Genomic DNA, 16,365 nt, shown 5'->3' with positions numbered 1-16,365 from the left:
TCTGCCTCAGCCTTGAAACCATCCATCTCTGCAAGGGTCCCTGGTTCCTTTTTAATGGGAAATGGTGTTTAGAAGCCAAGATGTGGGTGCTGGGTGTGCTCATTGCTAATGAGGTGTTGCTACTCCCAGGCCCTCTCAATGCACAGACCTAGAAGAAAAACACAAGGCAAAAAACAAAATAACTATCTAATCCCTATACCACACACACATTTTAAAATAGACTTTATTTTTAGAGTAGTTCACAGCAAAAGTGAGTAGAAAGTACGGAGAAGTCCCATATGCCCCCAACCCTTACCCTCACAGCCTCCCCCGCTATCAATATCCCACACATCTATTGTACATTTGTTAACAATCGATAAACCTACATCTGCATCATTACCACCCAAAGTCTGTAGATTATATTAGAGTTCACTCTTGTACATTCTTTAGGTTTGGACAAATGTATAAATGACATGTATCTATCAGTAGAGTGTCTATACAGAATCGTTTCCCCGCCCTAAAAATCCTCTGCACTCTGCCTATTCATCCCTCCCTTCCCCCAACCCCTGGCAGCCAATGATTTTTTTAATGTCTCTACAATTTTGCCTTTTCCAGAATATCATATAGTTGGAATCATACAGTATGTAGCCTTTTCAGGTTGGCTTCTTTTGCTTAGCAATATGCATTTACGTTTCCTCCATGTCTTTTCACGGCTTAATAGCTCATATCTTTTTAGCACTGAATAATAACCCATTGTCTGGATGTACCGCAGTTTATTTATCCGTTCACCTGCTGAAGGACATCTTGGCTGCCTCCAAGTTTTGGCCATTATGAATTTAAAGCTGCTCTGAACATCTGTGTGCAGGTTTTTGTGTCGATACACATTTTCAGCTCCTTTGGATAAATACCAAGAAGCATGATTGTCGGCACACACTTTTTATCTTTCTTTCTATTCCAATCCAACATCGCTGGTTGGTTCTAGTTTTCTCTAAGAGGGACTTTTAGAGGGCAAAATCCTACAGATTTTGAAAGAACGGAAGAAGATGCAACAGCAAGAATGCTTGGAAAGATGAAAAGCGCCCAGGTGAGTGAAAAGATCTTAGCAGTCCTGAGAAAAATAACCTAGAAGAGAACAACAGCTGAGAACCAACCTTAAGCAGCAAAATTCCCTCAAATTGCCGGAGTTGTTTGAAACAGCTACAGTGTAAGTGGGAAGGCAAAAGTAAGACGAGTTGATTGAAAGTCTGTTTAAGAAGCGGCCAGATGCCTGTTAGCCTCTCCTAACTGCAGATGAGGCAGCCACACCTCCTGTGTTCTGGAAAAAGCCTGGGGATTCATCCTGCGCGGGGGCCGGCTGGAGGGGAAGTAAGAGGATATTTGGCCTGGAGTGGGGTATGGGGGAGATCAGTGCATTCTGAAAACAGGCAGACTGAGAGAATGAATGTACACTCTTTCTCTACCTGACGTAAAACAGAAAAACTAAGGTATAGACATGTAAGCTTCCTATTAGAGTTGGCCGATGCCCTGCCTTGAGCTGGGCCAATTTACACACCCCCCCCCGCCAAACTTCCCTGTGGAAGTGCCCGCTTCCTTCCAATGGCAAATAGCGTCAGCAACGGATTTTATCTTTGCCAATCTGATAGGTGAAAAATGGTACTCAGGGTAGTTTTAAATGGCAGGAAATGAAATTAAAACCATAGTGAGACAGGCATTTTCATGCCTATCAGATTGGCAACATTTTAAAAGTCTAACAATACCGATTGTTGGTGTGGAGGTGAAACAACAGAACATTCACACCCTGTGGGTGAGAACGGACATTGACGTGACCGCCTGGGGAGACAGCTTATCCGATAGCTGCTGATGTACCCACTGCACACCCCAGTGCATGCTCTTTGTTGACAGAAACACTGGTAACTAAGTGCCCATTAGCAGGAGAATAAAGATATAAGTTTTGGTATATTGATAGAGTGGAAAGCTATACAGCAATGAAACTGAATTAACTAAAGATATAAGTATAAACATGGATGAATCCCCCCAACATAACATCAGCAGACCACAGCAAGCTGCAGAAGAATACATTCAGGATGTTATCCTTCATCTAAAGTTAAAAAATAAGCAAATGACTGGTATGGATTGCTGGGTTTGTAAACACGTGCCCTATAAGTTTAAAGGAATGTGGGAGCAATAAAAGATGCCCCAATTGCGATATTGGTTGCTTCTGGTGGGCGAGGAGAAGGCTGTTATCCAGAAGGAGTAATTAGCAGGTTTCACCTAGATTGATGACATTTTGCCCTTGAACTGGATGGTCAAGACAGGGGTGTTCATCGTTCCTTGTAACATTAGCACGTTGTAAATATTTCATCAGGCAAATGAGAAATGACGGTAGGTGTCCCAGGCAGAGGGAACAGCAGAGATGAAGGTCCTGAGGCAGGAGGCTGGGATGCTAAGAGCAAAAAGCCAGGTGCACAGGGAGTGAAATGTGACGAAACAGTCAGCAGGGGCCAGACCAGGCTGGGGCCCCCTCAAGAACTGTGTTCCTCTCTCCTGAGAACAACAGGGAATCATGGAAAGAATTTAAGCATGTAAGTTACACGATCAGATTTGCACTTTGAAATGACTGTATCAGCTACTGGATGAAAAGCAGAGGGAAGCAAGAGTGGGAGCGGTAAGCCCAGTCAGGAGTGGTGACAAATTGAAATTATAACAGAGTGACCCCAGTTCAGGTGTTCAAAAACGGAGTCAAGCGGCCGTTGAGCATCTGGTCTCAGACACCTCTCTGCACCACTGAGAACTTGAACTTTCTTTGAACTGTGCCAGATCCGAGGACACCACCAGCTGTAGTCAGAACAATACCTGCCAGCTGCAGCCTTTTCCTCTCAAGTTCTCTCCTTGTAACTATGCAACCATTTCGGACCCCAACCAATCCTTACTTAACAAGCACCCTTACTGCTTGCCAGCTCCAATTATAATTCTTGAGAAACAACTCATGTAACTAACTGTAACTTTGCAAGTTTGCTTTTATAAGCCTCCCCTATTTTGTAATCCAGCGGAAAACAATTCAAGTGCTTCTTGAATCTGTGTCTCCTGGGCTGCAGTCCAGACAAACCCCCAATAAACATCTTTTTATTTCAATCAGATCTCTGTTTCTGAAATTTTGACTAACAGGAGGTTGGTGTAAGGATCCAGGTGAGGCACAATGGTGGCTTAGATCACCTTCCAAACCTGCAAGTACAAGGGATCTGGAGACAAGTGGTTGGAGTCAAGAACTGTCTAGGAGGTGAAATCAACAGACCTGCTTAAGGGTGATGGAGGGGAGGAGGAGGTCAAGGATGACTCCTAGCTTTCTGGCTTGAGCCCCTGAATGGATGGAGGTATAGAAAATATGGTTTCCTATTGTCACCGTATCAAATTACCACAAATTTAGTGGCTTAAAACAACATAGAAGGCTTCCCTGGTGGCGCAGTGGTTGGGAGTCTGCCTGCCAATGCAGAGGACACGGGTTCGAGCCCTGGTCCAGGAAGACCCCACGCGCCGTGGAGCAACAAAACCCGTGTGCCACAACTACTGAGCCTGTGCTCTAGGGCTCGCGAGCCACAACTACTGAGCCCGAGCCACAACTACTGAAGCCCACGCACCTAGAGCCCGTGCTGTGCAACAAGAGAAGCCACCGCAATGGGAAGCCCGCGCACCACAACGAAGAGTAGCCCCCGCTCGCCGCAACTAGAGAAAGACCGTGCGCAGCAATGAAGACCCAACACAGCCAAAAATTTAAAAAATAAAAAATTTTAAAAAGCTTTAAAACAAAAAACAACATAGATTTGGGGACTTCCCTGGTGGTCCAGTGGGTAAGACTCTGTGCTCCCAAAGCGGGGGACCAAGGTTCGATCCCTGGTCCAGGAACTAGATCCCACGCGCATGCCGCAACTAAGACCCGGCGCAGCCAAAATAAATAAATAAATAAATAAAATTTTAACAACCCGATGTAGATTTATTATCTTACAGTCCTGGAGGTCAGAAGTCCTAAAATCAGCGTATCAAGAGGACTTCATTCCTCCTGGAGCTCTAGGGGAGAATCCATCCCCTTGCCTTTTCCAGCTTCAGGGGGCTGCCTGCTTTCCTTGGCTCGTGGCCACTTCCTCCACCTTCAAAGAACCACAGCATCTTCAGATCTCTCTCTCTCTCTCTGCTGAGGTTGTCACATTGCCCTCTCTCTTCAGTCAAATCTCCCTTTGCCTCCCCCTCCCTCTTATAAGGATACTTGTGATTATATTTTGAGCCCATCTGGATAATCAGGATAATCCCCACCTCAAGATCCTTAATTTAATCACAGCTTCAAAAGTCCCTTTTGCCATGGAAGGTAACTCTCACTGGTTCCAGGGCTCAAGACCTGGAGATCACTGGAGGGCATTATTCAGCCTACCATACCCCCCTGAACCAAGGAGCTCAGTCGAGGGCACAAGCCATGCTGGGGGGGGTGAGTGCCCAGTCCTTGTCAGAAGGCCTCAGGGCATCTGAACTGGCCCCAGATCTCTGCTTTGCTCTTGCTCTGGCTAAGTCCTGCCCCTGTTCTAGCCCGAGGGAAGAATGAGGGCTGGCTGAGCCAATTCACTTCCTGCTTCATGAGGTGGTGGAGCTCAGTGGTGAAAAGTGTGGCCTCTAGAGCCAGCCTGCCTGGATTCATGTCTGAGCTTTGCCACCGCTGAGCTGTGTGACTTTGGAAAAATTGCTTAATTTCCCTGGGCATTTCCTTATTAGTATTATGGACTGACTTGTGTCTTCTCAAAATTCATGTATTGAAACCCTAATCCCCAGTACCTCAGAACGTGACGGTATTTGGAGATAGAGCTTTTAAAGAGGTGATTAGGTTAAATGAGGCCATTAGGGTGGGTCCTAATCCAATCCAGCTGATGTCCACTAAGAAGAGGAAATTTGGACACAGAACAAGGAGAAACACCAGGCACACGCAGAGGAGAGACCGTGTGAGGTCACCTCGAGAAGGTGGCTGTCTGCAAGCCAGGAAGAGAGGCCTCAGAGGAAACCAAACCTGCTGACACCTTGATCTTGGACTTCCAGCCTCTGGAATTGTGAGAAAACAAATTTCTCATGCCTAAGCAACCCAGTTGGTAGAATTTTGTTATGGCAGCCCTAGAAAACTAATAACATCTATTAAGTCAGGATAAGACCATTATCCATCTCCTAGGGTTGTTATAAATGTGTCAGGTCCTGAGCTTACAGATAGGGCTGTCATTTATTGTGTTCAACGTGCTAGATGTTGGGAAAGCAGCAGTGAATAAGGAAGACTGTTTGGATCGTCTATCGCTACACGACATAGCACCCTGAAACTTAGTGGCTTAATACAACAGCACTCACTTATGAGCTGTCCTGGGTTTACTGGGCTCAGCTGGGTGGTTCTGCTCCATGTGGTGACAGCTGGGGCTGCAGTCATCCGGATGCTTAACTAGACTTTATTTATTTATTTTATTTAATTAAATTAATTAATTAATTAATTTTATTTTTGGCTGTGTTGGGTCTTTGTTGCTGAGCGTGTGTTTTCTCTAGCTGCGGCGAGCGGGGGCTACTCTTCGTTGTGGTGCCCGGGCTTCTCACTGCGGTGGCTTCTCTTATTGTGGAGCACGGGCTCTAGGCGCACAGGCTCCAGTAGTTGTGGCACGCGGGCTCAGTAGTTGTGGCTCACAGGCTCTAGAACGCAGGCTCAGTAGTTGTGGCGCACGGGCTTAGTTGCTCTGCGGCACGTGGGATCTTCCTGGACCAGGGCTCGAACCCGTGTCCCCTGCATTGGCAGGCAGATTCTTAACCACTGTGCCATCAAGGAAATCCCTTAACTAGCCTTTAAATGCCCAAAATGGCTCACTCACATGGCTCTTGGCTGGAAGTTCAGCTGGGGCCCACCTCAGTCTCCTCCTTGGGGCTCCTCCAGGTGGCACCTGGGTTTCAGGTTTCCAAGTGTATGGAAAGCAGATGATATAGATAGTTTAAGGCCAGCCTAGGAAATTACAGTCATTTTCATCTCGTGCTAGTGGTCAAATCACGGCCAAGGCCAGATTCTAATGGGAAGGCCTCCACAGGGCTGAGTCCCAGGGAAGGGTTCATTGACGGCTTTCTGTGGAAAGTGGCTGCCACACCAATAAAGATCGTTGCCTCACATCACATTCTAGCTCAGGGCTGTTTGATTGAAGGTTGGGCTGGGAGTTCCCTGGTGGTCTAGTGGTTAGGATTTGGTGCTTTCGCTGCTAAAAAAAAAAAAAAAAAAAGTCGGGCTGCCAGGGGTGCTCATGGTATCCCGTGGAAGCAGGCAGGGTTCCGGGAGCCTTTCTCAAGTGCCCCACAACTTAATATTTTCCTCTCCCACTCCTCATTCTAGAAGGTGCCTTTTTAGGTGAAGGAAATGAGCGCTTATTTCATGAGGCAGTCTTTAAACTTTTTTGGGGGAAATTATTATGGGAAAATTGCAAAAATTGTACTGAGATACCCATATAACCCTTTACCCAGCTTCCCCTATTATTAGCATCTCACATAACTAGAGTCCAATTATCAAAAGCAGGAAATTAACATTGGTACAAAACCAGTAACTCAATGACAGACCTTATTTGAATTTTAACAGTTTTCCCTTTAATGTCCTTTTTTCTGTTCCAGAAACCGATCCAGGATCCAACATTGCATTTAGTGGTTCTTCCTCCTGAGTGTCCCCCAATCACTCCTTATCTTCCATGGCCTTGGCACTTTTTTTTTTTTTTGATGTGGACCATTTTTAAAGTCTTGATTGAATTTGTTACAATATTGCTTCTGCTTTATGTTTTGGTTTTTTTGGCCGTGAGGCATGTGGGATCTTAGCTCCCCAACCAGGGATTGAACCCACACCCCCTGCATTGGAAGGCAAAGTCTTAACCACTGGACCACCAGGGAAGTCCCAACCTTGGCACTTTTAAAGGATATCGATCAGTTATTTTGTGGAACATCCCTCAGTTTGGGTTTGTCTGAGGTTCCTTCATGATTATATTGATAATGTGCATTTTTGTCAAGAATAACCCAAAAGTGATGTTTTGCTCATTGGTGTGTTATATTGAGGGTGCATGATGTAGCTATGTCTTATTATAGGTGATATTAATCTTTTTTTAAAAATTATTATTATTATTATTTTTTATGGCTGTGTTGGGTCTTCGTTTCTGTGCGAGGGCTTTCTCTAGTTGCAGCGAGCGGGGGCCGCTCTTCATCGCGGTGCGCGGGCCTCTCACTATCACGGCCTCTCTTGTTGCGGAGCACAGGCTCCAGACGCGCAGGCTCATTAATTGTGGCTCACGGGCCCAGCTGCTCCGCGGCATGTGGGATCTTCCCAGACCAGGGCTCGAACCCGTATCCCCTGCATTGGCAGGCAGATTCTTAACCACTGAGCCACCAGGGAAGCCTGGTGGTATTAATCTTGATTACTTGGTTAAGGTAGTGTCTGCTGGGTTTCTTCAGTTTGAGATTACTATTTTTCCATTGTAATTGACAAATGTCTTGGGGGAGATACTTTGAGACTATGCAAATATCCTGTTTCTCCTCAAACTTTTGCCCACTAATTTTAGCATCCATCAGTAGATCTTGCCTGCAACAATTTTGATCAGGCAGTCTTTTAAATCTCTCTTTTTTTTTTTTTTTTGTGGCATAAATTATGTGTGTGTTGGGGAGATTGGGGAATCTGACACTACTGTAGCGGAGGAGGGACTTCCTTTCTACCCTCTTAGGTTCAGTGGCCGGGTCTGTGAACTAAACTGACAACAGGCAGATTAACAAGAGAAAAGTCATACAGATTTATTAATTTTCCATTTTATGTGCACAGGGGTATCATACAAAAAAAGAAGTGAGTACCCCCCCCCCAAAACAGTGAAATCTGAGAGTTTACATACCATCTTAATAGGGGAAAGGGAGGGGAAGAGACGTCACATATGGGAGAGAAAGTGATTTTTACAGAAGATAAATGGGCCCTTAGGAGAACAGATGGGAGAAATGAGAGTTTGTGTCAATGTTTGTCTAGATTTGGTGCCAACTTCTAGTCTCCTCTCCTGGGATAAGAGTCAATCTTCCCTGGTTGATGAAATTCCCAGAGAGGCAATTTATGACAACTCCATTTTTTTTGAAGAGGATCTAATTTTAGACAGGTATAGGAAGTTCAGAGAAAACCTCTGCAATTGTTGATTCTCAAATGTCTTCACCTCAAAACAGTCCTTATGCAAATATGGCATATTTTGATCTCCTAAATTTCCCCCATATGAAGCTTTGTCTGAAGATTCACATATTAAATTTGAGTGGTTGGCTGTGGCGAGAAGATTCAGGTTAGCAGTTGAGTGGCAAGAGATCTGCAAAGTGAGATACAAACATAGATTAGAATGAGAATAAACAAACAGCAGAGAAGAAATCTAGGAATGCTTCCCCACATCCCAGTAAACCAGCCTCCCAATCTGGGGAATAGGTCAGTCCGATAAAATGGCTGAGACTCATTTAATTGATGGAGAGTGTTTATCTTCTTTCTTTCTTTCTTTTTTATTTTTTGGCCACGCAGTGCAACATGCGGGATCTTAGTTTCCCAACCAGAGATCAAACCTGCGCCCCCTGCAGTGGAAGCGCAGAGTCTTAACCACTGGACTGCCAAGTAAGTCCCCTATCTTTTCTCTCTTTTTTTAAAAAATTTTTATTATTATTATTATAATTGGCTGTGTCAGGTCTTTAGTTGTGGCACGTGGAATCTTCATTGCTGCATGTGGGATCTTTTGCGGCACGCGGGCTTCTCTCTAGTTGTGGCGTGCGGGTTTTCTCTCTCTAGTTGTGGTGCGCGGGCTCTGTAGTTTGCGGCACGTGGGGCTCTCTAGTTGAGGTGTGCCGGCTCAGTAGTTGTGGCGCGCGGGCTTAGATGCCCCGCAGCATGTGGGATCTTAGTTCCCCCACCAGGGATCAAACCCCTGCCCCTGCAATGGAAACGCGGAGTCTTAACCATTGGGCCGCCAGGGAAGTCCCTTATCTTCTCTTTTAAAAGGTGTAAACTAGACACTGTTTGTCCTGTCGGATTCACATAAAGGCAGCATTTTCTGCCAATGATTTCACAAGCTCCTCCTTGCTTGCAGTCAGTGTACCCAGGGTGGGACAATTTGGAGATACAACAGAGGCTAAACTATTACCTTCTGATTGGAGCACTTGCAATGTCTGCATATGCTATGGAACTCCTGTTCTAGGACCACGGAAGATTTAGGATCGCCTTTTCCAACTCGTAAGTCCCCAAAGTTGGAAATAAGACTCTCACCGCTGAAACTATCCTGGCCATACACAGGTGGATTTTCTATGTCTTGTCGTCTTTTTTTTTTTTTTTTTTTTTCACACACACACACTGTATTTTATTTTTACAAGAGGTAAATCGACTGACACCAAGCATTGTACATGGATGACCACAACAAAAGCAACAATGATTGCAATTGCCAAACATGAAATACTATGTCATAGTATTGACATTCAGTCTCTTGTCGTCTTTATGAACGAAGGAGCACACATCTGTAATTTGCTGGCATTTAAGGTGGACAGCCTGGTGACAGAGGGAACCCGGTATCCGAGTCACACTGTCCTGGCCATTTAGTTAGGAAGATACCTTATCACCACAGGAGAGAAAAAGGTCGGTGTGGTTCACCAACAGGGTCAGAGTAAAACCTACAGTTCCCTAGAATCGGGGAGGTTCACAACCTTTGTCCTTTGGTCATATCACCACCTGGACACCTCCATTCTCCACGTGCTTCTGTCCACTTGCAAGAGTGTTACCAGACCAGGTTCATCTGCCCAACACACAGCAAGCCAAACGCGGAGGTGCCAAGGTTTGCAGCACAGAAGGGGTTATTCTCCTCCCGAGGCAGCCAAGCAAGCAGATGGGGAGAGCAGATCTCAAATCCGCCTCCCCAAAGGCGAGGGGCTCGGGATATTTATGAGCCAAAGAAGCAGGGCGGTCTTAGGCGGGGGAAAGGTGATGGGAGGGAGGGAGAAGGTGAGGTAATCGGTGTTCTGCGCAGGCGTATCTAAGTTACGTTCTTCTTCATGGGATGCAAGAGCAAATTGGGGGGTATTTGGGGCTGTGATGTCAGAAGGTCACCCATCCAACAAGCAAGCCTGTTCTGTGCAGACTCCCATCAGCCGTGTTGGTTGCATCCGGCTTCAGCCAGTTTTGTTGTATTACAAGCAGAGGGGTTTATAACAAGCTATTCCCTTAGCTACTGTTCTGTTAGACAAGCTCTAGACTTTCTGTTAGTCACCAGTTTCTGTTATGGGCTTTTAAACCTTATGCTTCATGGTTTTAAGAGCAGGACAGGCTGCAAAATATCCGATCTGGGAGGCCAGCGGTCCAGCTTTGGCAGCTGTAAGGCTTGGCTTTGTCACCTGACCAAGTTAGTCCAGATTTGGGGTTTCCCCATAGATAACTGGTGGTGTCAGGCAGCCTGATTGTGGGAACAGCTGGGCTCCTCCGGGTCGTTCATGGGTGGCCTGTGAACGAGCGGAAACTTTTGGTGATCTCACAGTTTTTGTCACTAGAGTTAGTGCTAGAAACACGTACGCCCTCTGTGAGTGGTTTGAGGACGTTGCCTCTAGAATCAAACGACAGGGTTTGGTTGCCATATTACCCTGATAGGACACCTCTGGTCCAGCATCATGCCTGTTTACACAGCAAAGGGACAAGTTCCTTTCCAATGATTTAAAAAAATTTTTTAATTTATTTTTGGTTGCATTGGGTTTTCATTGCTGCACGCGGGCTTTTCTCTAGTTGCAGCGAGCGGGGGCTATTCTTTATTGTGGTGAGTGGGCTTCTCATTGCGGTGGCTTCTCTTGTTGCAGAGCATGGGCTCTAGGCACGTGGGCTTCAGTAGTTGTGGCACACAGACTCAGCAGTTGTGGCTCGCGGGCTCTAGAGTGCAGGCTCAGTAGTTGCGGCACACGGGCTTAGTTGCTCCGTGGCATTTGGGATCTTCCCAGACCAGGGATCGAACCCGCGTCCCCTGCATTGGCAGGTGAATTCTCAACCACTGCACCACCAGGGAAGTCCCTTTCCCAATGTTTTTACCCGAGCAAGAGATAGACCTTGAGCTGCCATAGAGGGATTTCCGAGCCCAATGAACTCACCAGAGAGGGAGATGGAGGTGGGTTTTTTGGGGGTCATGGATACCATATCCTTTCGTTCATCCATCTTCCATAGTTAGTTCATCAGGTGCTCAACTGGGTCAGGTTCCTTTTCTCGACTAGATTTTTTTTTTTGGCCACACTGCGCGGCATGTGGAATCTTAGTTCCCTGACCAGGATCCAACCCATGCCCCCTGCAGTGGAAGCACAAAGCACAAAGTCTTAACCACTGGACCACCAGGAAAGTCCCTCTTGACTAGATTATGACATAACCAGCAATCAGATTGATTCATTAACATGGCCATGATTTGGAAGATGGGTTCACGGGGCTGCTAGTTTGCCCTTGACCTATGGAAATAACAGTCGGAGTGGATAGCAGTAAGATACAGTTTGAAAGAGCCCATGATGCATGAACAGAGACAGAATAGGACCGATCGAGGCAAGCCACTTCCCATCAGCCTTTCAATAAATGGGAGAAAAGGAGAAACTTTCATTTAAAAAAGTCAAAGGAGGGCTTCCCTGTTGGCGCAGCGGTTGAGAATCCGCCTGCCAATGCAGGGGACACGGGTTCGAGCCCTGGTCTGGGAAGATCCCACATGCCGTGGAGCAACTAGGCCCGTGAGCCACAACTACTGAGCCTGCGCGACTGGAGCCTGTGCTCCGCAACAAGAGAGGCCGCGATAGTGAGAGGCCCGCGCACCGCGATGAAGAGTGGCCCCGGATTGACACCACTAGAGAAAGCCCTCGCACAGAAACGAAGACCCAACACAGCCAAAAAATAAAAAATAAAATAAATAAATAAGTCAAAGGAGTTTTGTTTTGTTTTCCTGCTGTCCCGGGGGGGGGGGGGGTTCAAAGGAAGAGGAAAGAGAAACCAAAAAAGTGAAGATGAAGCTCTTGATCTGTGATCTTGGCAAGTATCTGTCTCCTTCTCGGTATCGTCAGCTGCAGGAGCTGGGGAATTGGCTCCGGAAATTTTTCTCTGGAGGTCATCACCTGTAGGGATGGGCTTGCGAGTGTCCTGCGAGTACTGACCTGGGTCTAGTTTGGCATGTTTCCTGTGAATCCAGCAGGATCTCTCTTTTATTGTGATGGCAGTGCAGGTGGTCAGCAATACTCGCGAGATCCTTCCCAGCGAGGTGATAGTAGTGCTTTCTTCTAAAACCTTGACATACACTGGATCTCCTGGTCAGAAGGAGGACAGGGCATGTTGATCGGTGGCGGCCTGTCAACAACATGCTCCAAGTACACAGGTAGACCTCTTTTATTGCACTTTGCTCTACTGCACTTCACAGATGCTGCATTTTTACAAACCGAAGGTTTGTGGCAACCCTGCGTGGAGCAAGTCTGTTGGCGCCATTTTTCCAACAGCATTTGCTTGCTTCGTGTCTCTGGGTCAATAATTCTTGCAATATTTCAAACTTTTTCATTAATGCTCTATTTGCTATGATAGTCTGTGCTCAGTGATCCTTGATGTCACTGTTGTAATTGTTTTTGGGGTGCCAGGAGCAGCACCCGTATATAAGATGGCGAACTTAATTGATATTGTGTGTGTTCTGACTGCTCTACCGACCGGCCCTTCCTCTGTCTCTCTCCCTCTCCTCGGGCCTCCCTGTTCCCTGAGACACAACAATATCGAAATTAGGCCAATTAATAACCCTACAGGAACCTCTAAGTGTTCAAACGAAAGGAAGAGTCACGTGTCTCTCACTTAAAATCAGAAGCTAGAGGGGACTTCCCTGGCGGTCCAGTGGTTAGAACTCTGCGCTTCCACTGCAGCGGGCAGGGGTTCAATCCCTGGTCGGGGACCTAAGATCCCACAAGCCATGTGGTGAGGCCAAAAAAAAAGAAAAAAAACAAAACTAGAAAGGATTAAGCTTAATGAAGGCATGTTGAAAGCCAAGGTAGACCGAAAGCTTGGCTTCTCTTGCCGAACAGTTTAGCCAAGTTGTGATTGCAAAGGAAAAGTTCTTGAAGGAAATGAAAAGTCCTACTCCAGTGAACACGTGAATGATAAGAAAGCCAAACAGCCTTATTGCTGATACGGAGAAAGTGTGAGTGGTCTGGAGAGAAGTTCAAACCAGCCACAACATTCGCTTCAGCCAAAGCCTCCTCCAGAGCAAGGCTCTGACTCTCTTGAATTCTGTGAAGGCTGAGAGACGTGAGGAAGCTGCAGAAGAAAAGTTTGAAGCGAGAAGAGGTTGGTTCCTGAGGTTTAAGGAAAGAAGCCGCCTCCGTAACATAAAAGTGCAAAGTGAAGCAGCAAGTGCTGATGGAGAAGATGCAGCAAGTTACCCAGAAGATCTAGCTAAGTAATTAATAAAGGAGGCTACACTTTGAATTGAAAGAAATTTTCAATGTACATACAGTTCCTAAAGCTATAGCTGCCATAGATAGTGATTCCTCTGATAGATCTGGGCAAAGTACATTTTTTAATATATATTTTTATTTATTTTTGGCTGCGTTGGGTCTTTGTCGCTGCACGCAGGCTTTCTCTAGTTGTGGCGAGCAGGGGCTACTCTTCGTTGTGGTGCACGGGCTTCTCATTGTGGTGGCTTCTCTTGTTGCGGAGCACGGGCTCTAGGCACGCGAGCTTCAGTAGTTGCAGCACACGGGCTCAGTAGTTGAGGCACGCAGGCCCTAGAACGCAGGCTCAGTAGTTGTGGTGCATGGGCTTAGTTGCTCCGCGGCATGTGGGATCTTCTCGGACCAGGAATTGAACCCATGTCCCCTGCATTGGCAGGCAGATTCTTAACCACTGTGCCACCAGAGAAGTCCCAGCAAAGTAAATTTTGAAACCTTCTGGAAAGGACTCACCATTCTAGATGCCATTAAGAAGATTTGTGGTTCATGGGAAGAGGTCAAAATACCAACATTAATAAGAGTTTGGATGAAGCTGATTCTAACCCTCATGGATGACTTTGAGGAGTTCAAGACTTTGGTGGAGGAAGTAACCACAGATGGGGTGGAAATAGCAAGAGAACTAGAATTAGAAGTGGAGTCTGAAGATGTGATTGAATTGCTGCAATCTCATGGAAAAACTTTAATGAATGAGGAGTTGTTTCTTTCTTTTCTTCTTTGTTTTTTTTTGGCTGCGTTAGGTCTTTGTTCTGTGTGCAGGCTTTCTCTAGTTGCGGTGAGCGGGGGCTACTCTTCGTTGTGGTGCACGGGCTTCCCATTGTGGTGGCTTCTCTTTTTGCACAGCACAGGCTCTAGGCACGCGGGCTTCAGTAGTTGTGGCTCGCGGGCTCAGTAGTTGTGGCTCGCGGGCTCAGTAGTTGTGGCTCATGAGCTCTAGAACGCAGGCTTAGTAGTTGTGGCACATGGGCTTAGTTGCTCCGCGGCATGTGAGATCTTCCTGGACCAGGGTTCGAACCCGTGTCCCCTGCATTGGCAGGCAGATTCTTAACCACTGCGCCACCAGGGAAGTCCAGGAGTCGTTTCTAATGGGTGAGCAAAGAAAGTGGTTTTTTGAGTTGGCATCTATTCCTGGTGAAGATTGTTGAAACGACAACAAAGGATTTAGAATATGACATAAACGTAGTTGATAAAGCAGCAGTAGGGTTTGAGAGGATTGACTCCAATTTTGAAAGTTCTTCTGCGGGTAAATGCTCTCAAACAACACTGCAGGCTATAGAGAAATTGTGAAAGAAAGAGTCAATCGATGCGGCAAACTTCATTGTTGTCTTATTTTAAGAAATTGCCACAGCTCCCCAACCCTTCAGCGCCCACCCCCCTGATCAGTCAGCAGCCACCAGCAGTGAGGCAGGACCCTCCAGCGCAACAAGAGTATGACTTGTTGAAGGCTCAGATGATGGTTAGTATGTTTTTAGCAAGAAAGTATTTTTAAATTCAGGTAGGCACATTATTTTTTTAGACATCATGCTGTTGCACACTTAATAGACTATAGTGTGAACATAACTTTTATATGCACTGGGAAACCAAAACATTCTTGTGACTCGCTTTATTGCAATATTCACTTTATCACGGTGATCTGGAACTGAACTCGAAATATCTCCGAGGTCTGCCTGTACCAGTTAGTTCTTGTACATAGCGAGTCATAGCGTCAAATTGCTTACTCAGGTCCCCATAATGTTCACTCCGTAGAGGAATGGACGTTTTAGAAATGCCAGTAGAAAAACAAACAAAGAAACAAACAAGAGAAATGCCAGTAGGCCTAGGGTGCCCCAAAACTATTTCAAAAGGAGTTAACCATGTCTCCTATTGTATTTGGTGCATTTTGTATTTTTATAAGGGCCAGGGGTAATGCTTCTAGTTAATTTCTTGCCAGGTTTTTTTCCTGAAGTCCTTTTTAGGTCAAGATTTTTATGTTCCACTTGCCCTGATGATTAAGGATGTTACAAGGTATGACATTTTAAGGAGCATCCCAGAGTCTGTGCAAAGCAAGCAGCTTGTTTCTGCTGTAAATTTATTTATGTATTTATGTATTTATTTCCGCCGTTCCTTGGTCTGATTCCAGCCACAGAGGAATACCAAACTGAGGGATAATCTCAGTTATTCACTTCTTTTCCACCGTCACAGCGTCAGCACTTCTAGTTGGATAACCTCCAGCCCCTCCAGTAAACATGCAATCGGCAAACAGCGGAAATAGCCTGAAGCCGGAGGTCAATGTATGGAACCCGTGTGGGACAGTGCAAGGGTCAGTGTGGACCTTGGAGGATTTCCTGAGATAAGCTGTTCTCCAGAGACCTGCTGAGAGTCCCAAACAGCACATCAGGAAATACTTTGATTAGAAATTTTATGGATGCTGGGGCAGAACCCATTGTCCTTTAGTTGCTTTGCTGCCGCCCATCTGCACTCAGGTCCCACCTAACGGGAGATAAGGCAGCCAGAAGGTCAAATTATAGCTCAATAAAAAAAAAAAAAGAAAGGGAGGGGGCCACTGGAAGTCCATTTGGCCCAATGTATAATCCGCTAGTGAATGCTTGGTTCATTTTTTAAAAAATTTAGGTGTAATTGACTTTTTTTTTTGGCTGCATCTTGGCCTGTGGGATCTTAGTTCCCCAACCAGGGATCGAACCCGGGCCCCCTGCAGGGGAAGCGTGGAGTCTTAACCACTGGGCCGCCAGGGAAGTCCCGACATACAACATTATATTAGTTTCGGGTACACAACATAGTGATTCGATATTTGTATATATTGTGAAATGATCACAATAAGTCTAGTTAACATTCGTCACCATACATAGTTAAAAAAACAATTTTTCTTCCTCGTGATAAAGA

General features: G+C 46.0%; 1 long non-coding RNA gene across 1 annotated transcript in view; it reads right to left on the bottom strand.

The window, feature by feature from the left end:
- Positions 1-8,286: 8,286 nt before the first annotated feature.
- The window catches only part of LOC132354062 (uncharacterized), a 31,671-nt gene continuing 23,592 nt past the window's right edge, over positions 8,287-16,365 (bottom strand). The window contains exon 3 of the long non-coding RNA XR_009499168.1: positions 8,287-8,336. This is a non-coding gene — a long non-coding RNA (uncharacterized LOC132354062). The remainder of the gene's footprint in view (positions 8,337-16,365) is intronic.

The sequence above is a fragment of the Balaenoptera ricei genome, chromosome 19, assembly GCF_028023285.1.
Source record: "Balaenoptera ricei isolate mBalRic1 chromosome 19, mBalRic1.hap2, whole genome shotgun sequence".
NCBI lineage: Eukaryota > Metazoa > Chordata > Mammalia > Artiodactyla > Balaenopteridae > Balaenoptera > Balaenoptera ricei.
The sequence above is the reverse complement of the archived record's forward strand: the minus strand, read 5'-3'. Positions and strand labels throughout refer to the sequence as shown.